Source organism: Phascolarctos cinereus, unplaced genomic scaffold, assembly GCF_003287225.1.
Source record: "Phascolarctos cinereus isolate Bilbo 61053 unplaced genomic scaffold, phaCin_HiC Scaffold_726;HRSCAF=1367, whole genome shotgun sequence".
Taxonomy (NCBI): domain Eukaryota; kingdom Metazoa; phylum Chordata; class Mammalia; order Diprotodontia; family Phascolarctidae; genus Phascolarctos; species Phascolarctos cinereus.
In genome coordinates this window covers 156,535,885-156,558,026 of record NW_027556098.1, presented here as the reverse complement: position 1 = coordinate 156,558,026, position 22,142 = coordinate 156,535,885, and the positions used below count along the sequence as shown (strand labels likewise).

At 40.5% G+C, this 22,142-nt stretch overlaps 1 long non-coding RNA gene across 1 annotated transcript; it reads right to left on the bottom strand.

Moving 5' to 3' along the window:
• Window positions 1-1,755: 1,755 nt before the first annotated feature.
• Window positions 1,756-18,802, bottom strand: LOC110223751 (uncharacterized). Its single transcript, XR_002328773.2, has 3 exons — window positions 18,499-18,802; window positions 4,321-4,386; window positions 1,756-1,982 (listed from the first exon to the last, which is right to left on the bottom strand). It is a non-coding gene; the product is annotated as an uncharacterized LOC110223751 (long non-coding RNA).
• Window positions 18,803-22,142: the final 3,340 nt, after the last annotated feature.

The following is a 22,142-nucleotide window of genomic DNA, read 5'->3' as shown; positions in this document are numbered from 1 at the left end:
GTTCAAATTCCAGCCTGTCCAGATTTTGACTGGCTTAAACTGAGACTCACTTCAAAAAAGAAACAACCAAAAAACTGGGCTTGGATACCCCAAAGAGCCCACAAACCCTCAAAGTATCATGTATATACTTAACTAATTATGTTAATTAGTTCTATTATTAATTAATTCTACTTCAGTAGAATGTACTTCCTTAAAAGGCAGGAGTATTCTTCATTTGGTCTTTGTATACCCCGAGGCTCTGCACAGTACCTTGGAAACTGTTGTTGTTGAGGAAACCTTATTTGGGGTTTTCTTGGCAAAGATACTGTAGTAGTTTGCCATTTTCTCCTTTATCGGCTTAAGGTAAACAGAGGTTAAGTGACTTGCCCAGGGTCACACAGCTAGCAAGTGTCTGAGGCCACATTTGAACTCAGGTATTTCTGACTCCAGACCCAGTGCTCTATCCACTGAGCTACCTAGCTGCCTTGTACATAGTAGACATTTAATAAGTGCTTGCTGGATTCCATTGGATTGGCTGTGTCAGACTAGGAAGGAAAGATCTCAAGAAATAAGGGACTCCTATGGGCCCTCTATCCCCCTCTTCTTTCTCAAGTGTTGACATCATGATGAAACAGTGACAGAGCAGGGCATTTTGTTTTAGAGCTGCCTGCAGATCAATAGTAGATCCAGCGACTAACCACTGTGAAACTGAGGCAAATTGTTATTGTCCACAATGCCTCTGGGACCCAGAAGCCTGGCAGTGGGTAGTAGAACTCGGCATTCCAACTGACAACAAACCTCTGTTTGGTTCAGTGTGTAAACTAATTAAATGCTACAAGAGGTAGGGGGGGAATGATGATGAAGATGATGATGATGATAATGACATCATTCTTTCAAATTATCCCCTATCCTTAATGATTTGGGCCTTTGGCTATTAAAGTGTCTTTCTCACTGTCCCCTATGGTCTAGCCTCCAAACTCCCAGACAGCCTTATCTCCCACAGATCAAAGAAAGATTTTGCTCCACCGGGTTTCCTTTTTTTCTTCCTCATGAGCTTGTTATGTTCCTTCTCAACTCTGAGACTTTGCTGGAGTAATTTTCCTGACTCCACTCCTCTTCTTCTCAATAACATAAAATGTTTCTCTTTTTCTCTTATTCTCACTTCCAATTCCTATCCATGATTGAGCTCAAACCCCACTTCCACAGTCCATGAAGTCTTCACCAATACTTTACCCAGATAATAACAGCCCTACTAGGTGCTCAATTAATATTTGTTGTATTGAACTGAAGAGTATTTATTATCTGAGCCATTCACTTGACACTTATATATTGCACCAGCTTGCTACTTAACTGTATATATATATATATATATATATATATATATATATATATATATATATATACACTGTATAGAAGCAGAGACAAACATATCTACAATCAGAAAATACTACTAAATGTAACAATTTGAGATGAAAGCAATATAGAATAAAACAATAGGTTGTGTGGGACTGACTAAAAGTGAGGAAGAGTTTATAAAAGGAGGATCATACATTTAGATCTTAAGAAGGATCATATATTTAGAGCTGGAAGGGACCTCAGAAGCCTCAGGGTATCATCTCGGGAAGGGGAGAGAGAAAGGAAGAAGAGAATTTGGAAATTAAAATTTATTTTTTGTTTTTATTATTTTATTAATTTATTTTGATTTATCAACAATCACTTCCATATTCTTTTGAGTTGAAAATTTTTCTCCCCCTTCCTCCTCCCACCCTCCCCAAGATGGCACACAATCTGATATAGGCTTTACATTTACATTCCTATTAAACATGTTTTCACATTAGTGAAGTTGTAAGTAAAACTTAAAACCAATAGGAGGAACCATCAGAAAGATGAAACAAAACTCAACAAAAGGTAAAAATAAGTGATAGCGATTCAACTTCCATAGTTCTTTCTTTGGATGTGGACAGCATTTTCCATCACGAGGCCTCTGGAGATGTCTTAGATCCCTGTAATGAGGAGAAAGGTTCAGTTTAACAATATTAGTCATCGCATAATGTGGCTGTTATTGTGTACAAAGTCCTCTTGGTTCTGCTCACTTCACTCAGCATCAGACCATATAAGTCTTTCCAGGTTTTTCTGAAGTCATCCTGTTCATCATTTCTTATAGCGCGATAGTATTCCATTACATTCATATACCACAACTTGCTCAGCCATTCCCCAATTGATGGGCATCTTCTCAATGTCCAATTCTTTGCCACCACAAAAAGAGCTGCTATGAATATTTTTGTACTGTGGGTCCTTTTCCCATTTGTATGATCTCTTTGGGATATAGCCCTAGAAGTGCTATTGCTGGATCAAAGGGTATGCACATTTTTGTAGCCCTTTGGGCATAGTGGAAATCAAAATTAAAAAAAACAACATTAAAATTTGTTTTTATGTGTAATCAGGAAAAAATAAAATATTATTCTTTTTAAAAAAGCCTCAGGGGAAGAGGCTTTCATTTGATAAAGCAAGTGAGGCACAGGAAGATTAATCGACTTTCCCAAGGTCACACAGGTAGTAAATGTCAGAGGCAGAATCTGAATCCACCTCCTCTGACTCCAGAGCCAGTGCTATTAAGTCATCAAGGAAGAACTCACAGAGAAGCTAAGACTTGAGTAATCAAGGGAAGACTTCATAGAAGAATAGTGACTTGGAAGATATTAGACAATAAATTGCTTTGTGATTTTAAAAACCATCATAACGATGTCCTGGAGCACATTAATACTAAATTATTTTCAGTTGTAAAGAATGCCCAAGTTCAGTTAGTTCTCAAACTTGCTTTATACCTTCCAGACAGTTGTACTCAAAATGTACTCAGATAGAGGGACTGATGGAGAGAGGGGAAATACTTCAATACCAAAACTGTGAAGCTCTCTCCCTATGCAGGAAGAGTATAGCAGTCCAATCTATGGTGCCAATACGCCATAAAGAATATCCTGATTCCTGGTATACCATGCATCCTGTGGACACTCAGTCATTGCTTGACACTCTATTTTCTAGGACTACATTAGTATACCAAAGGCCCCCCTCAAGCTGTTTCTTAGACTGATTCCTTGGGGCAAAGTGCTTTTATACTAACCCACTCTCGCAAACTTCTGGGCTCAATTCCTTCTTACAATGCAATTGCAATTTTATTAGAAACAGGAAGGCTGAACAATGAGGACTTCTACCTTAGAGAATATGCATATATTCTGCTTGGTCTCAACCAACATGGAGGGCTAGCCAACCTCCTTCCAGAAAAAGGTGATAGAGGGGCCCTTTGCTGGCCTACTGTAGAGTATTTTGTTATTGTTTCCTGTTTATTTACTGCCCTGTGATGGAAAGTCTTTTGATTAGCTTCTGAGCTAGAACCTTTATCTAGAAAAGTCTCAGAAGGGCAGGATTTCTTTCTTTTTCCTTGTGGTGATCAAGGCAAGGATTGCCGTCAGGCTCTGGGTAAGGGGAGAGAAGTGTCAGTGTCAGGGGGGCAGCATTCTGCTTCCTGCTCCTGGATCCCTTAACTCCCTACTGGGTCACCATGTGGCCATGAGCCCATGATGCTGCTGTTTTTCTGCCTCTGTTTTGCTTATTTTTTCCTGATCTTAGGTGAATGAGTACCAGAGACAGAATGGACAAGGTTACAACCTTGTGACCTTTTAAAGATCACAAGAACCACCAGATGTTCAGCAGTTTGCCAGTAGCCATAGCAACTGAGCCCTGTAAGGAGCTTGTCCTGAGAAGCAATTTGCTTGACCCAGCAGGGATCAACTTGTCCATCAACTATGCCACACCCAGAATCAAACTTTGTGGGGGAAATATTTGCTAGTAACCGCTTTGATTTTCAATCCACTCTCTCCAGGGACCAGGATGGTGAAGTAGTATGGCACAGAGAGCCAATGTTAGAGCCCACAAGATCTGGTTCAGGTTGTTCAGTTTTGACACATAACTGCTGTGTGACCCTGGGCAATTACTTAACCTCTCAGTGCTCTGATCAACTTTCTAAGACCATAAATTGCAGAGAAGGTGATGAATTGCGTTGGTAGAGATGCCTCATTTGGAAGTTACCTATGTAACACAGTGAAGCTTTTACAAAAAGGAATATTTACTTCAAAACATAGTTACAAATATAGGAACACATTCCCCATACATATGGGAGCCATGATCTCCCTTCCCTCCTGCCCCACCTTAGTTTCTGGGGATGGGAAGAGGATTTGGTTCATAGCTTAACTCAACTCCCATAGAGCACAGTCCCAGGGCTGAAGTCCCAGAAATCCCAGCTTCTCAGGGGCTTCCATGCCAGGCTGGCTGACTACACCATCCCACCTGTAATCCTGGCTCCAAGGTCACCATGGCTCAAATTCCCAGGTCCCATGGGGAACACCTCCACATCTGAAACAGAGGACAAACAACACAGAACAGAAACAAACACCTTTCAGGCCTGTTTCTCAGAGCCAACCAGGGGAAGGCAAGTCCATCCCTTCTCACTGGTTCAGTTCATGGATGGGTACAGCAGCTAGAAAGGATGGTATCAACAAAGCAACCAGTCTGATCTCACCAGTTTTAAAGAGGCAGGCAGCCAAGCAAAAGAAGCTGTCCTACCCATGTGGTAGGGCAGGCTCTCTGTTAGGCGAACTAGACACGCTCAAAAATCAGATTACACTGATATCAATAAAATCACAACTCCAGTTTCCATCTTTAGAAGGAAATAATTGCTCTTGCCTTGGGTTTGAAGGGAATGTCAGAACCAGGCAGTTGGGCTATGATTGGGGCGGGGAGGCAACCCTAGGAGGGAAGAAAGTAGGTCCCAACAGGTTCTAAGAAAAGTCTTAGGCTCATCTACACACAATTAGTCTTTAACATCCCAGTCACTAAGACAAAGCCAGAACTCAGCCCAGTATGTGGCCTACTTTTGAATGGACTTCAAGATACTTTGATGGATCTGTGATTCCATCCTTGGGAGGATACACCCTGCAGCTATATAGGGTGACACTCATCCAAACTTTCTCTTCCTGAGACTCTATCCGGGTCCTCTCTAGGAACTGTGTCATTTATCTCTTGCTATCAGACATTCACCTCCTTTTCAAGTAGTACCTTTTTCTGAGAATCTAACAGGAGCACATTTCATTGCCTCAGCCCCAGCTGCCTAGTTTCTGGAAGGTGCTGGTTGTCCCCTCACAGCTGGACTTTGACTCTCTATTCCCACACCTTCAGTGGTAACCTTGAGCTCTTGCTCCACTCTAACTTATGGATTTATTGTCCTTTTCCAACAGTCATGGGTAGTGAACATGGTCATTCACTCTGCTTGGATAAGCAAGGAGTCTTTAACTACAACCCTTCCGGGAAGGTGGTGGCCCACCAGGTCTTGCCATATGCTCTGCTGGTGTCCCTCCAGGCCACCTAGGCATTGCCATTTGACCCGCCAATATACTCTAAGGACTCCAGGGTTTAGCCATCTGACCTACAGCTGAACCCTCCTGCATGTGATGCTTTCTCTTATTAGAACGTGAGTTCCTTGAGAGCAGAACTGCCTCCAATTTCTATTTGTATCCTCAGGTCTTGGCACAATATTTGGCACATAGTAAACACTTAATACACCGATTTTTCTTTAATGCATAGCATAGTCTAAACTCAAACTCTCAACCTCTATTTGCATTTGAGGGTAAGGTTCTCAGAGGGGCAGTAGCCCTTCTGGCTATAGGGGTACCCTGAGGGATTATGGCTCCTAAAACTACTACTCCTAAACCTCAGCCCCTTCCATTCTCTATTCTCAGCCAACCAGTGGAGTTATCATCTCCTCATTGTTAATTAACCAATTATCATTGATTAGCTTTTACAAAGGGATATTTTACAGCAATATTCCTCCAAACTGGGAAGTGCATTCTCCCCTCTACACATCCACTCAGACCCCAGGGAGAGTAGATTCAAACTAACTTGAAGCTACAAAATATTCCTCCCCTTTGCCCAATAATTCAGGACGGGGAATGCATTTCCTGGCTCTGTGAGTCTTCACCTTTTATGGAGTCTCCACCAAGTTCACTTCTGGAGGTGGTGGAGCTATCTAATGGCCCAATTGCTCCCTTGTTCAGAAGTGCATGCTCCTCAGGGCTAATGTATGCTCTTCTCACCAGACATGACTACTGCTAACACCTTGGTGTTAATTGTCAGGTCAAAATTAGCACAAGCCTCAGAGAATCAATCCATACTCTGTTGCATCTTGGCCTAAGAGGCTGCATAGAATGCACAATCATCTGTGAACAAATAGCCATGCACTGATTCTTCCTCCACTTCAATCTTGGCTTTTAGCCTTTTCAAGTTAAATAATATACTGTCAGTGCAGTAGCTGATGCTGTTTTCACCCTCATTGAAAGTGTCTGATAACATTGCTGAAAACAATGTCTGATAAGATCATGCTAAAAAACTTGAGAGCAAGCACATAACCCTGATTCACTCCATTGATGACTGGGAAAGCATGAGAGCATAGTCCTTTGTCCAGAACCTGTGCAAGCAAACCACAATGAAATTGGTGTATGAACTTCTCTGGGCAACCAAATTTGGCCATGACCTTCCACAAGCCCTCACTGACAGTATCAAAGGCCTTGGGTCAGGTCAATAAACATTGTTTAGAGACCTCTGTTCTTCTCCTGGCATTTCTTCTTTTGTTGGGCAACAAACACCATGTTGATCATTCTTTGGCCCTTTCTGAAGCCACAGGGGCTCTCAAGTAAATGACCATTTTCCAGGTGAAGGATCAGCTGATTAAAGAGAACTCTGGCAAGAATCTCGCCAGCAATGACAGAGAGAGAGAGAGAGAGAGAGAGAGAGAGAGAGAGAGAGAGAGAGAGAGATGAGAGAGAGAGAGAGAAACTCCCTCCACCCTCGTGATTGTCACAGGACAACCTGTTTCCTTTTCCTTTAAAGATGTCCACACAAATGATGAAGTTGAGCAGGCATTGCCAGGGCCAGCTCAGAATTTGGGAGGCTCCAGAAGAAAGTATGGAAGAGAAGAGGTATTAGGCTGCCTACCAAACTGAAGGACTACAGAGCCATTGGGCTGACTTCATTGTTAGATGCCTGTGAAACCTGGACAGTCTATTAAGCACTGTGCCAGAAAACCGAACTGCTTGAATTATTTTAGGAAGATTATAAAGATTACCTGGTAAGATAAGGTACTGGACACTGAGGTTCTCTCTCTCAAGCTGAACTGCTAAGCATTCAAACTCTACTGCAGAGAGTGCAACTCCAGTGGGCTAGCCATGTAGCCCCAATCCCAAATGCTCATTTACCTAAAAGACTATTTTATGGAGAACTCTCACAAGGCAAGCAGTCACACAAAGATCAGAAGAAGCTGTACAAGGACATTCTCAAAGTCTTTCTGAGGAACCTTGGAATCCATTGTGAGACATGGCAGGTGCTGACAAAGGACCACCCAGCATGGGATGTCCGAATCAAAAAAAGGTGCTATGCTCTAAGAGCAAATCAGAATCACAGTACCACAAAAGAAATGTCAGATGCACAAACCTAGAGACATATCCATCCTAAATGTTCAAATGGACAATTTGTGCCTAACCTGTGGTAGAGCTGGTACTGGACTGATCAGCCATAGTCAGATACACTGTTCCTTGACCCCAACATCTTTGAATTTGAAGGATAAACAAGAACTGCTAACCCCAGTTCCAGGACTCCAGTTGTTAGCGAGATCCTGGATGGTTTTTGATGTGTCTCTGTCGCACCAACTGCCTTGACACTCCCCTTGATCAGTATTCCAATTTCACTAGTTATCTTGGGGGTCCCATCTCATAATACTCATTTACCTAAAATCAAGAAAAAACACACCAAGGACAGAAGCACCTTGTATCCAGGGACACCTGGATTTGGGTGAGGAGACTTGGCAGACAGATAGTCGCCCCATCCCCCAGCCCGAAGGCTAACCACAGTTCTTCCCTCTCCAAAGCTGCCAGAGAAGAGACCCCAGGATTATCTGCTGGAGCCTTTTATATGCACACTCTGTCCCAGCTCAGCAGCCAATTAAAAGGACTTCAGTCATCACAGAGGCTTCCTAACAGGAAACACAATACCTGCTGTGCTCTAAAGTGGGCTGGGGGGTTGCTGGAGCACCTCCATTATGCATGCTGGGAAGCAGGCTCCACCTATCCTATCCTCTGTGCGGATTGAAATCAAGCCAGGCCTGTTGTGTTGTGGATTCTCTAAGGCACAGATTGGCAAGTCTGGCCTGACTTTGTATAGTATATAGAATAGTTTGTACATTTTAAAGTAAAGTATTACTGAATTTAAAAACATAAAAACCATTTTTAGCTTGCTGGGCTTATAAAAACAGGAAGCAGGATGCGGCCCTCAATCATAGTTTGCTGACTGTAAGGCCTGAGCCCTCATTGGACAATCCCCTTATTACAGATTCATTCATAAAATATTTTAGTGGCTTCTCTTAGCAATCTAAAAAGACCTGATTTCATCTACATTAAAAACTTGCAGAGTGGAATAAACAATGTGACTTCCCCGGCCACATCCACTCTCCAAGGAGGCCCCAGTGAGAGATCTACTCCCACTCCCTACCTCCCCCCCATCCCCACCCCCATGCCCCAGGGCTGGGCTGCATACCTGACTCGTTCTGGATTATTGAGGCCATGGGAAGAAAGTAGGCTCGGGTTGCTTCTTTAAACAAATAGTGAACTATTTGCTTTGTTTCCATCATTTGGATGAGTGATACATCCACACCTTTCCCTAATCCCAGGGCTGCATTTAAACAGCAACAATCCAGCATATGGATCACCTTTACCTGCTGCTTAGAGACACTTAACTAAGGACCTATCTTAGGCTGACCAGAAACCTGGTCTGATCCAAAGACTGATGCATAGAGTTTTCTCACAATTCTCCATCTCAAGCAAACTATATGTCTTATTTGAAAACTGGCCCCATACAGGTCAACAACTTACTGTTTCCATGTTCCTTTGATTGAATACAGACACCTGTGTGTGTGCGTGTGTGTTTGGAGGATTGGGGGGACAGCTGTTTTTTCTGATTTCAGGGAACTGCACTTTTTCATTCTCCCCCTTGCAACTTGGAACGTCTCTACTCTTTCCTCTAATTGGAAATCAGATCACCTAATTTTGTATACTGTTACTTATTTTCTTTTAATTTATTGGTCTTATTTAATTATTTCTAATGCATAAGAGCAGGGAGATGTCTCCCTCAGTACTCAAAGATAATGCCAAAGCTGAGAAGGCCTGATCCTGATTTGTTATGCAATTAGTATGCATTGCTTAATAAAGCAATATGCTTGGAAGCTCAAACAAACAAACAAACAAACCCAGCATAAATAAAGGCAAGCTCTAGAATCCATTTAATTTTTAGATTTTTTTTTTACCCATCACCCATTATACAGGTAAAATGTTTCATGCTGATAAGAACAGCATTACATAGTTCTTACCTAACATCTATCACACAAAAATCTGAAGAAGTAATCTGATGGGGAAATCTTATTTGGTAACATGATAGAGGAAAAATACTAAGGTTACAAAAGGTGGTCATAATACCAGCAGTCAGAGAATCATTTGGCTTAGGTATTGTGAATTTCTTAGCCTTTATGGACAGTAAGGTCAGGAGCACCATAAGGAAGCAAAATTCAACAGTTCACAGAAAACGGAAATACATAAAACTGGCATAGGCTAAAAGAATACATTTTAGTAATTCATTCACTCAACCAGTATTTATTTGGTGCCAACTTTGCACAAGGCATGCTACAATTTAAAGCTAAATAAAACATAGTTTCTTGCCTGAAAGATCTTACAGTGTGGTAAGGAAATTCTAAGATGAACAGGAGCAAGAAAAAGAAGCGAGGATATTTTAACTAAGCAAATTTAGACTGCAAAAAGATTTATTATTCTAAGGAATCATAGAAGATATGATCATGGTGGATTCCTGAGAATTTAGAGACAACAGGGTCTCCAATGCCACAAAGGAGAAATATTTTGCATCCAAAGGAAGGTCTAGGTTTGTCTGCAGGCGGAATTTATCACAGTGAGCATGGCAAAAAACCACCTTCCTATTGCATTGTGTGTTTGGTGTACTTGCACAACATCAAGATTTAGTTGTTACTAGACAGTCTCCTGGATGTTCCTCGAATAAGACATTGTCTCCTGGCTAGAAGCATTTTCTCTGACCATCCCTCATGCCTGGAATGCTCTCCCTCCTCAGCTCTGCCTACTGATCTCCCTAGCTTCCTTTAAGTCCCAACTAAAATCCTTCCTTTTATCTGGAAGCCTTCTTCAGCCTCCCTTAATTCTAGTGCCATTCTCTGTTAATTACTTCCTATTTATCATATATATGTATATGTGTATATATATATGTATATGTGTGTGTATATATATAATACATATATATGTATCTTGCTGTGTATATATTTGTTTGCATGTTGTCTTTCCCATTAGATTGTAAGCTCCTTGAGGACAGTAGGTACTTAATAAATGTTTATTGATTGATCATTTGATTTAGACAAGTGGGAGTTCCCATTGCCATTATTATATCCAGTAGAGTTGTAGAGGCTGAGTCTACATCATACCAGAGTAGGAGGAAGAGGTTAGTTAGAGAATTAGTCAAAAGGGATGCCTATAACCATCAAGATGATGTCTATAGACTGTGCCCCATGATGATTACTGATGAGATTGGATATAGTGGTAAGATGGAAATAACATGGAAGTGGGAATGAATACTCCTGATTTCTCCTCAAGGTTTTTCTAAACTATACTATCTCTTTGACCCCAAGTAAGGTAATTCCCTTCTCTGACACTATTTTTCTGACTTGCAAAGGGATTAAATCTAACACCTTCATTTAACAAATGAGGAAACTGAGGCCAAGACAGGTAAAATTACTTGCCCAGAGTCCCTGGCTCCAAATATAGTATTCTTTCTACTGTGTCACACTATTGGTTTGTTCAGACTCTTTCTCCTTCTAATTTGCTGTTTTCTGATCTGCTTTGGGGTAGGTGAGCCAGAGACCAGGCTTGTTTAACTGTGAGCACAATAAAGATGAGTTTTGGGTAAGGATTTGAAAAGTTCTCCCGTGAGTTAGGTACATGAACTTCTGACACATGTACTTTGTCTATTCAGATTCACTGGTGCTTACTTTGTGGTTCTTAACCGGGTTTCATAAGGCTGGTAGATAGCTCCACTGTGGATAGATGGGATGTCACTCCAGTTTATTTGCACCAGAGAGGTTGAGCCTAAAATAGACTTCTGTGAGGAAGAGTATAAGCCAGGGGTGGGGAACCTGTGGTCTTAAGGTCACATGTGACCAAAGGTTCCCCACCCCTGGTATAGGAGATAACTGTTCTGAAGTCACGACCACAGAATTACCACAGAAAAATATTACTACACTATAACGTTGAATAAGAGGTTAGAGATAACAAAAGGAATAACTTTCCATTTAGGTGGGAAGGGCTTCTGACAGACTCTACAAGTCAGTGCAACAAAAACTACACACTTTACCCACAGTTGGTATGCCTATCACGTTCCCTCTAGTAAGGCAGAAATTTGGTAGGAACTCTTTTTCCAAGTCTCAAGCTATTTAAGCATATGTGATTACAAACCCTAGAAACAATCATTTAGAAGAGGGAAATTTAAACCAGATAGCATCAAGATTGCAAAGTGGTATAAAGAGGTCCTTTAATCAGCTCTTTTGTATATGGAAGTTAAGAGAAATCTCTATTATCAAAGACCTTGAGATAAAAGGCAATACACAAAGATAATAGTTTTTCAGCACAACCTGTATTCTTTTCTCTTGGGGAGCCCCACAGCTATTTTTGGTATCTGCTGTGAGATTGTTTCAAATTGATACTTATTGAATGCCCACAGTGTTCTGGGTATTGCCCAGCAAGCAATGATGATGAGCCATACTCTGTTTTTATTAGTGTCCCCTCATATACTGATCTGCCCTCTCTCCCCACACACACATTGTTTAAAGTATTATGAAGACAGGAAGAGAGGGGAGCTGGCAGCTAAGCTCTAACAGCAACCCTCTGGTTTGACTTTCAAGGGGTATAAGCCCCAAAAGCCACCTGACTAGGCCTTTTCTTCACCCTGGCAAAGACTACACGGGTGGGGAACCTGCGGCCTCGAGGCCACATATGGTCCTCTGGGTCCTCAAGTGAGGCCCTTTGACTGAATCTAAACTTCACAGAACAAATCCCTTGGATTTGCTCTGTAAAACTTGGACTCAGTCGAAAAGCCATAGCCTAGGACTGGAAGACCATGTGTGGCCTCTAGGCTGAAAGTTCCCCAGGCCCTGCTTTACTCATCTAATTAGAATATTTTTAGAGAATATGCACAATAAGCAGATCATTATGGGTTTTTTTTTTTTACCAATAGCAGATCAAGCATATGGAATTTAAAAACTTTTGCACAAACAAAATCATTATATCTAAGATCAAAAGGGAAAACATATATTGGCTATAATAATAAATTATAAATGGAGCTGTTAGTTGGTCTTACCATTCTGGAAAGCAGTTTGGAATTATGGTTGGGTTTTTTTTTTAAAGTAACTACAATATCTATACCTTTTGATACAGAAATAACACTGCCAAGTATATACCCCAAGAATATGTGAAAGGTAGAAGGAAAGTTCGCCTACCCATAAAAAAAAATTCATTGCAGCATTTTTTTGTGTGTGATAGCAAAGAACTGGAAACAAAATAGGTGCCCACCACTTTGGAAATGGTTAAATAAATTGGCATACATAAATATAATGGAATATTACTGTGCCATAAGTAAATAATGAACAATTCAGAGAAGCAAGGGACTTATATGACCCATATGAATTGATGCAAAGGAAAGTAAGCCAATTCAGGAAAACAATCTATGCATTGAATAAGACAATGTAAATAGAACATCAACCAATCAATAGCAACCACAAAATGAGCTCTATGTGATTTTAATGACCAAGCTCAGCCTTCAGAAAATTTGAGAAAATGGACCTCCTTTCCCTTTTTGCAGATGTGGGAATCTATGGGTCTAGAATATTGCATATATTGTCAGACATAGTTGCTACAATAGTCGGTTTTAATAAAATTACTTTTTTCTCTTTCTTTTTAAATCTTTGTAATAAAATGGCCTCATGGAGTGATAAGGGATATATTCTGGAAATAAAGGTAATGTAAAAACAAAAGATATCAATAAAAATAAGACAAGAAATCAATAAAGATATTCAACAGCTATGGAAGAGTTTTGCCATTGGACCCAATCCAGGGTCATTCTTTGTGAACTCTAGCTGTCCAACCTATGTCAAACCTCTTTTAATGTCACGCTAGTTTATTCAAAATTGTATAGAGGTCAAAGCAACTGCTAACTAGATACACTTTTGCATTTTAATAATCCAAATTTAATTCACATAACACCTTTGTGTAGCTGTAGAATATATTATCTATTTTACAGACTGGAAAGCTGAAAATTGTGATTCTTTTAGCTTAAATATCACCCATAATACCTTGAAAGAGAAGTGCCTATGAATTCAGTTATCATCTCTATACTGATAATTCTCAAACCCACTTATACTGTCCTAACCTCTCTACTGACCTCCAGTGTTTCATCTCCAACTACCTATTAGACTTCTTAAACTGGATGTCTTGTAAACATATTAAATTCAACATGTCCAAAATTGAACTCATTATTTTTCTCCCAACTCTCCCCTCTTTCTAACTTTCTTATTATTGTTAAGGGTACCATCATCCTCCCAGTCACCCAGGCTAGTAACATAGGTGTCACCCTCTATTCTTCACTTTCTCTCACTCTTATATCCAATCTCTTATAAAGGCCTGTCAATTTTACCTCTGTTCCATATTTCACACATGCTCTTTCTTTCCTCTGACACTGTTATCACCCTGGGGTGGCCCCTATCACCTCCCTCTGTACCAAGGCAATAACCCGCTGCCTGTTTTTCCTGACACAAATCTTTTCCCACTGAGGTCCATCCTCAGCTGTCAAGTGATCTTCCTGAAGTACAGATCTGACCCTGTCACCCTACTCTCCAATAAATTCTGTGGCTCCCTATCACTTCTAAGATCAAATATAAAATCCTCTGGTGCTTAGAGCACTTCAAAACCTAGCTCCCCCTTTACCTTTCCAGTCTTCTTACACCTTACATCCCTCCATGTAGTTTGCAATTCAGTTACACTTAACCTCCTTGCTGCTCCTCAAACAAGAGAGTGCATCTCCCAAATCCAGATATTTTTACTGGCTGTCACCTATGCCTGGAATGCTCTCCCTCCTCATTTCCATTCCTTGGCTTCTCTGGTTCCCTTCAAATCCCAGCTAAAATCCCATCTTCGAGAGGAGAACTTTTGTTTCTAAAAACCCTTGGTTCTAGTGCCTTCCCTTTGTTGATTATCTACAATTTATCTTGTATTATAGCTTCTTGGGTACATAGTTGTTTGCATGTTGCATGTCCGTTAGACTGTGAGCTCCCTGAGAGAATGGACTGTCTTTTGCCCTTTTTTCCTTTTGAATCCCCAACACTTAGCACAGTGCCTGGAACATAGTAGGTACTTAATAAATGCTGATTGTCTCCCTCTCTTGCTCCCCCTTTGGTCCCCTTCACTCTCTTTGGCTTCCTCTCCCCTCCCCACTTCAACATACCAGTCTCTGAATTTTACGTCTTTCAATTTTTAGCACCCAAGTAGTCTCTGTATTTTAGATCCTGGGGCTGAATCCATGTCGATCTCGAAAGCCTAGCTTGCTCTTCTTTTGATGAACAGAGGGCTTTCTCCTTTGTGCAGGCAGTAATGGCTACTGTACTGTGTAAAAAGCTCCACAGTGGAATAACCTGACTATGAGCAGTGGTTGTGCAAAGACCAAACTGGTCTAATCTCTTATTTTTGAGCCATGTAATTCCTGGGTCCTTTAAGAGCCTGAGACTTAGATCCATTCAGAGACTGTGTCAGGGCCTGCTGGTATTATAGCTACCTCCCTGCCTGTCTTTGAAGATTCTTCTTGGAGAACACAATAGAAAAAGACATCTCTCAGTGGGCCACACAGGCATACATGCTAGCTATGAATCCTCCTGGGCCCACAGGGGAACAGGGCAGCCCTACAGACCCATTTCTCTAGGCAATGGAATATTAGAAAGTAAAAGGCTGTACACAGCAACTAGGAAAGCAGGAAAAGTAACCCCTCCCCACTTTATTCTCAAGCATCCTGGGCCCTCCACCCCACCCCCACTTCCCACCAAACTTCCCAACTTGCAACATAGAACGCTCTCATTTTGGTCTCTAACTCTTACCCATCATTTAATGCCCAACTTAGCCCTTATGGTTTTCCATGGAGCTCTCCCTGGCCTCTGCAGCCCCTTTCTCTTCTAGAAACTTCTGCTGAGCTTGGAGCCAGCTCTGAGAGGGCTAGTGTGAAATTTCCAATGTGTTCATTTTATCTCCCCAGCTAGACCCTAAGCAGGGCAGAGACAATGCCTTACACTAAGACTTTACCCCAGTAGGTAGACACATAGCAGATCTTCACTAGTATTTGATTTCAGTCCATTTGCCCTGGCTATGCCAGGGTACACTGTTTACACAAGAGGAAAGACATCCATCATGGAGTTACTAGGAACCTCAACCATGGGGTGGCCCATCTCCCTAGACTACCCTAGTTTAGGGGCATTTAGGTGGCACAATGGATAGAGTGCCAGGCCTGGAGTCAGAAATACTCATCTTCCTAAGTTCAAATTTGGCCTTAGACACTCACTAGCTGTGTGACCCCGGGCAAATCACTTAACCCTGTTTGCCTCAGTTTCCTCATCTGTAAAATGAGTCAGAGGAGGAAATGGCAAATCACTCTAGTATCTTTGCCAAGAAAAACCCAAATTGGACACAACTGAACAACAACCCCAGTTTATCATCATTTTTGAAGAAAGCAGAAGAAGCTGCTGCAGCTGCAGAAGTGTCTAATAAATTCATTAATGCGTCCCACTCCTAGTTAGGGAGGTATGCAGAAGGCCTGCATATTGAACTGTTTCTAATAACACTGCTGGGCAGGTAGGTGGTCCAGTGAATAGATCATTGGTCCTGTGGTAAAGAAGACCTGAGTTCAAATGTGCCTTTGGATACTTACTAGCTTTGTGACTGGGCAGTTCATTTAACTTCTGCTTGCTCAGCTTCCTCAACTCTAAAACAGATATATTATTACAATAATAGTATCAAATGAGATAATATTTGTAAAGCGCTTAGCATAGTGCCTGGCTCATAGTAGGTGCTTAATAAATGCCTGCTTTTTTTCCTTCCTAATAATGGAAAATAAGCACAAGTTTCACAGTTCTGTCTTTTTGCTTAGATTCTTACACTCTCTCCTAATTGTTCAGCTTCTGCCTAAAATAGGCTTTCTCCTTCAGCTTGATGATTTTGCCACTTTTCAGAAAATCCTTCATCTGGTGGGAAGAGGGGAGGAGACTCCTTAGTATATAAATATGTCAGTTTTACAAAATTGACCAAGAAAGAATATGCGGGGAAGGGAGCAGGAATTTTTAAAGAAGTTATACTTTATATTGATTGTCATATCTATTATGGCACATGCCTTTCAAGGGTAAACATTTCTACACAAAAGTTAGGAGAATTTCCTCCCTTTGTTTAGCCTCTCTTGCCCCTTGTAAAGCACAGTCATATAGTTATTATGCTGTGCCAATAATTGATGATATGCTATCAAAACCATAGTGTTTTTACATTATGTTTACATTTATAAGGAAAACCCTGGGTTTCCTTATAAATACACTGGGACATACTTTTTCAGAGAGGCAATGTAGTTAAGGGGAAAGAAGATTCCATCTAGAGTTAGGAGACCTGTCTTTGAATGCTTGCTCTGCTACTTTACCTTGGGAAAGCAATTTAACCCTTCAGTTTCCTGAAGGGTTGGATCCCATAATGTCTGAGCTTCCTTATAACTCTAAATCTGTGATTCTCTGGTTTTAAGAGCATGCCCAAAAAGGAATTCTCAACTTCAATAGAACACTGGAAAGTACAGATAGCCACATGCATCATTATTTAAAAAAAAAAATCAGTGAGTACCAAAGGAATATAGTGAGGGCTTGTTCAAGAAGTCTGCTGCCCACAGAAAACATTTTGGTGAAAAAGCAATTACTCAAAATCCTTTTGATGTTACAAGGGATTTGTTGCTTTGAAAAAATTTCCAGAGGGGAGAAAAATTTTTGAAAGAAAAAAATAATGGATACATTGCCAACTGTATTCTGATGGATCTAATTAAGTTGTCTAAGTTATTCAAGGAGAAAAGATGCTTCAAAATCAACTGCATTTCTTAACTTTACTCAATATAAATTTGAATGTCAATATATATCAGCTTTTATGGGTTTGTAAGACTAGTAAGAAAAAAGCTCAAAAGAAGCTGTATTTTCAGTACAGAAATATGATATATATAATAAAAAGATGCTTGCTATTGATATAATTTGTTTTCCCTCATGACTTAGCCACCATTTACTTACTAGCTACATGGGGAACTGGATTTATTACTGAAAACAGAAGAAATAAGCAAAAGCCAAATGGCTCAAATCACTTTGATTCCTCCAATGTAGGAGCTGAGCAAACATCCATGGTAGAATTATTCTAACTAGATCAAGCAAATCACAATAAAAATGCCAAAAACAAAGGAGTTTATTAGTTAATATGGTACCTAGGGCTGGAATGTTTTTACAGTAAGTCATCAGACACAGCAACTCAATCAAAACAGTGACAGATGCTTGGGTACAAATTCTGTTTTCAAAATGGAGAGACACTGCCCCTATTGATGCCAGGGGTAGCTCTGTGGTTCCAAGAGCCAGATTTGGCCTAGTTTGGAAATTCCAAAGTGAAAACACCCAGTTCCCTATGTAGGCAACTCAGACATTTTCTTTTAACAGGTGTTGTCACAGTCCCTTTTCAAATTCCATTTTCTTGGATTTTATACAACGTTGTCAACTCCTGGAATCCAGGGTGATTTGCAAAAATTGTCCTAGTATGACTTCTTCACATCATGACCTTAGCCGTATTTTAAAACCAGGTCTCTTTGGCTTAAATTAAATGTTCTCGTGTACCATGGCTGAAATTTGTCTATCCGTGGGGGAGAGAGCAGGACTCTGTGTGTTGGGGACATAAGGAAGTAAAGGAGGAGACTTATGGTCTCATTCATTTAGCCCCAGCGTTCTTTCTCTGTTGCTGTTTCTTGTATGTTTTCTGGGTGACTGTCTAGTTTGTGAGTTATTTTGGCCCCTTGCTTCTCTGCCTTTTCCCTCCTACTAGGCAGCTTTCAATACTCATTAACACCTCTTCCAGAGAACAGAGGAAACACATTTCTGACTGTGACTACACGACAAGAAAACCTTAGGTTCATTCAATTTTACATTTCTAAAAGTCAGAGAAAAACAATGTTAGAAATGGAAGTGATCTTAGTGATAGCCTAGCCCAAGTCCCTTTCTCTATAGATAAGGAAACTGAGGTCCACAGAAATGAAATTACTTACCCAAAGTCACACTAATAATTTAGTAGCCAGAGTAGGACCACAACCCAGATCTCTTGACTTTCAGACTTATACCTTGCTGAAGTTTAGAAAGTATTTTCTTCACAACAATCCTATGAAGTTGGTACTGTGATGATTATTATCCCCAGGGGCTACATGAGGCCCACAACACTCCTGAGTGTGGCCTGAACCAGATTAAAATTTAATTGCCAAATACTTATAAAATAAATAAAAATATAATAAAACATAGATAATGTTACATTTTAAAACTAAGTGAACACGCGGCCCACAAGGATCCTGAAACTGCTGCTTGTTACTTCCGCAGAGAGCTGCTGATGTCATCTGCTACTCTCTTTGGGACATCTGCTAGGCAGGTGTTGTCTATGCTGCACTATAGGCAGCTACTAATGCTTTAGTGATCTACAGACACCTTATGATTCTCTGCTGAGCTACTATGTTGTCACTTCCTTAGAAGGGAATGGTCATCTGTCTTTTTTGTGTCCAAAGCTCAGAACCATTCCAGTGCCTTTGAGTAAGACCCATAGGTTCACCCAGACAACCCATAGAAAATCTCATCAAGTCTGTTTTCTAAATGGCTCTGTTTCCTCCTTGTTGCCCCTCCTTCACATCTGAATCACATTTGGATTAGGGTGAGAAAATTCCTTTCAACTTTCATCAAGCCTCTGGTCACTGTGGTTGAGTAATTTTTCAGTCATGCTGATTCTTTGTGACCCCATTTGGAGTTTTCTTGGCAGAGATACTGGAGTGGCTTGACATTTCCTTCTCCAGCTCATTTGACAGATGAGGAAATCAAGGCAAATAGGGTGAAGTGACTTGCTGAGGGTCACACAGCTACTAAGTGTCTGAGACCAGATTTGAACTCAGGAAGATGGGTTTAAGACAATTCTTCTTATTCTGCTTGGGGCTGAGGAGAAACCCAAAGATGCACACAGAAGAGAGAGAAGAGAGCTTTTAGGTCAGAAATGATGGGGAAGGAGAACAACTTTAGGTGACATATTGGAAAGGGATGGGGCACATAGACAAAAAATGGAGAGCTGGCCCAGTAGATTATGGGTGTAAGGTCAGTTGTGAACCAGAGGAATGGAGCCATACAGACTACCAGTACTGCACTGAGATCTGGGGATGCTAAAGTGAGGTAACCACTATAGACCACTGGCTCAGTGTTAACTCTTCCTGCCCACCCCACCCCCCAAAGAAGAAGCCAGCACCAGATGGGGATGCTGCATCAGCACTGGGACCTGAATTCCTCCTGTGAGTCAAGAGACTTCACTAAGTAAATGTTTGGGGATCATGAGTTGGACAGCAAAACAGAGATTAATGGAAGGCTCTCTTCTGCTTTGTGAAGGGCTCAGATATGAGTTCTTTTCTGTGTTCATTATGCCTTCAATAAAATTATTCTATGTTTAATGTTTTTGTTAGCCTTTGTGCTTAGAGGAATGTTGAGTGTCCTTTAAAGACATGAGCTAGATTCTGATGTTTCTGGGAAAGAGACTCTGGGACAGCCCATAAACCAATGAAATTATTATTAGAGAAAAGCACTAAGGCCAAAATGCACCCCACATATCAGACCCTGACCTCTGACATGATGGACCAAGTCCAATCTCAGGGGACTCTCTCTATTAACAACAGCTCCAAATGTACACGTACATGTACATGCTGCCATCAAGGTGCTAAAAGTAAGTTGATACTGAAGTCATGAAAGGACAATTGCTATTAGTTAAGAACAACGAGTAAAAATAAATCCTAAGACTTGTTAGTAACAGTTTGATTTATAATTCAACATAGAGGAATTTGTTAAAAGTTCAAAAACTAGATTCTAATAATGAATATAAATCATCCCCAATGTATTCTCTACCTGAATGCCCCTTGCATATAAAATATAGCTTCTAGGCTTCTAATTCAATGGTATACTAGGTTGGAAACAAGGAGGTGAGGTAGTCCCCCATACACATATTCTTACCCCTAGTCTTTGCTCCTCCCACCCCCAAAGTGGATATTTCTACTTTTACTACTGGAAAATACCCTCTCCTACATTTTTTTTCAATTAACATTCATGTAGTTTTACTATTGCAAAGTATTTTATACACAAATATCTCATTTAATGCTCCCAGTAGCTCAAGATTATTCTGATAGGCCTCGGGTTCTCCCACAAAATAAGAACAAAAAGTTCTTTTCCTTGACAGGAATAGACAGGTGCTGATGACATAGACCTGGCTTATTAACAAACAAGTGATACAAAGGCAAGGCAATGAAATGAGTGTGGTAAGGTCCAGGCCAACATCCCACTCAGTTTCAAGCCAATGGGAATCAGGAATGATTTCATGGAGCTGGTATTATTTAATTTGGTTCATGAGTAAGTAAGGCTTATCCACCAGGCTACTACCGTCAAACTCTTACATATCTAAAACTCTTCACTATATTATGGATTCATTTATACTCCAGAGCAAAACATGCTTCCTATTTAATACAGCTCACTAAATAGAACAGAGAAAGCTTGTGACATGAATGAAATCCTAGTCTTCCAACATTAGTGTTTTGCATAATAAGTTCTATTATACTTAATATCATAGTGACCTAAGTTAATTCATCCTCCAAAATTACAAAAAATACTTACCATGTCTCTAAAGAATAAGATGAACCCTGAGAGAATTTGACTCAGTATGTTAAAAAATAAAAAATAAAGAGCTTAGCATAGGACCATGGAAATGGGATTTTCCTCCATGACAACCAGAGGTTTGTTTGGGTTTTTTGCAAGCATTTGCTCTGCAGAAACCTCTGCTTTCATTCCTTTCTTGTTTTGCTCTGTTTTTTTTCTTGTTTTTTGAAAGTTGGATTTTGAACAATACTCAGTAGGTAGCTGGCTGGCTTGATGTCTGGCACAAGTTTGAAAAGGATGAGTTATTTCACTTTCCACATAGGGTACTAAGTCTATTTTGAATGTAAATGGTTCAGGTACTTTCTGTAGACCTGGCATAAACCCCTTTTCTTTTGGATTATAGAAAGACAACATTTAAATTCTGAGGAATATTGCTTTATGCTCTGAAGTTTGGCAGATGACTTAGAATTGATTTAAATCACCATCTCAAATAGGTTTGAAGCAATTATCTAAGGAATTCAGGAAGAGACAGGGATGGTTCTGGAAGGAGACGTGGGGCTTTTATTCTGAGTTTTTCAGATTACCTGTCATTTCACCACATGGCATCCTAGCCACCAGAAAGGATGTGTCAACAAGGGCAAAATAAAATGGAGAGCTGGAGCAATTTATCCAAATGTTCAGACAAGACCGAAAAAAAGATATAAAGTTGAAGAGAGTTTTTCTGACCTGAATGGTTCAGATCATTTACTTTCAGCCAGTGAATTTAATGGATAAGGGCTCAATTTCCCATTTTACTTTACTTTTACTTTTCAGTTGTCAAATCTTGTGGTTTTTAACTTCCAGACATCTTTCCTTCCTCCACTTCTCTCTTCTGGCGCTAAAACTATCGTGATATAGACACTCATTGCCTTCCTTACGCCTGAACTATTGCAATAGTTTGCTTGGTTGGACTCCCTGCCTCAAATCTCTCCCCATGCCAGTCCATCCTCATTTCAGCTGTCAAACTGATCTTTCTAATATGTAGGATTGA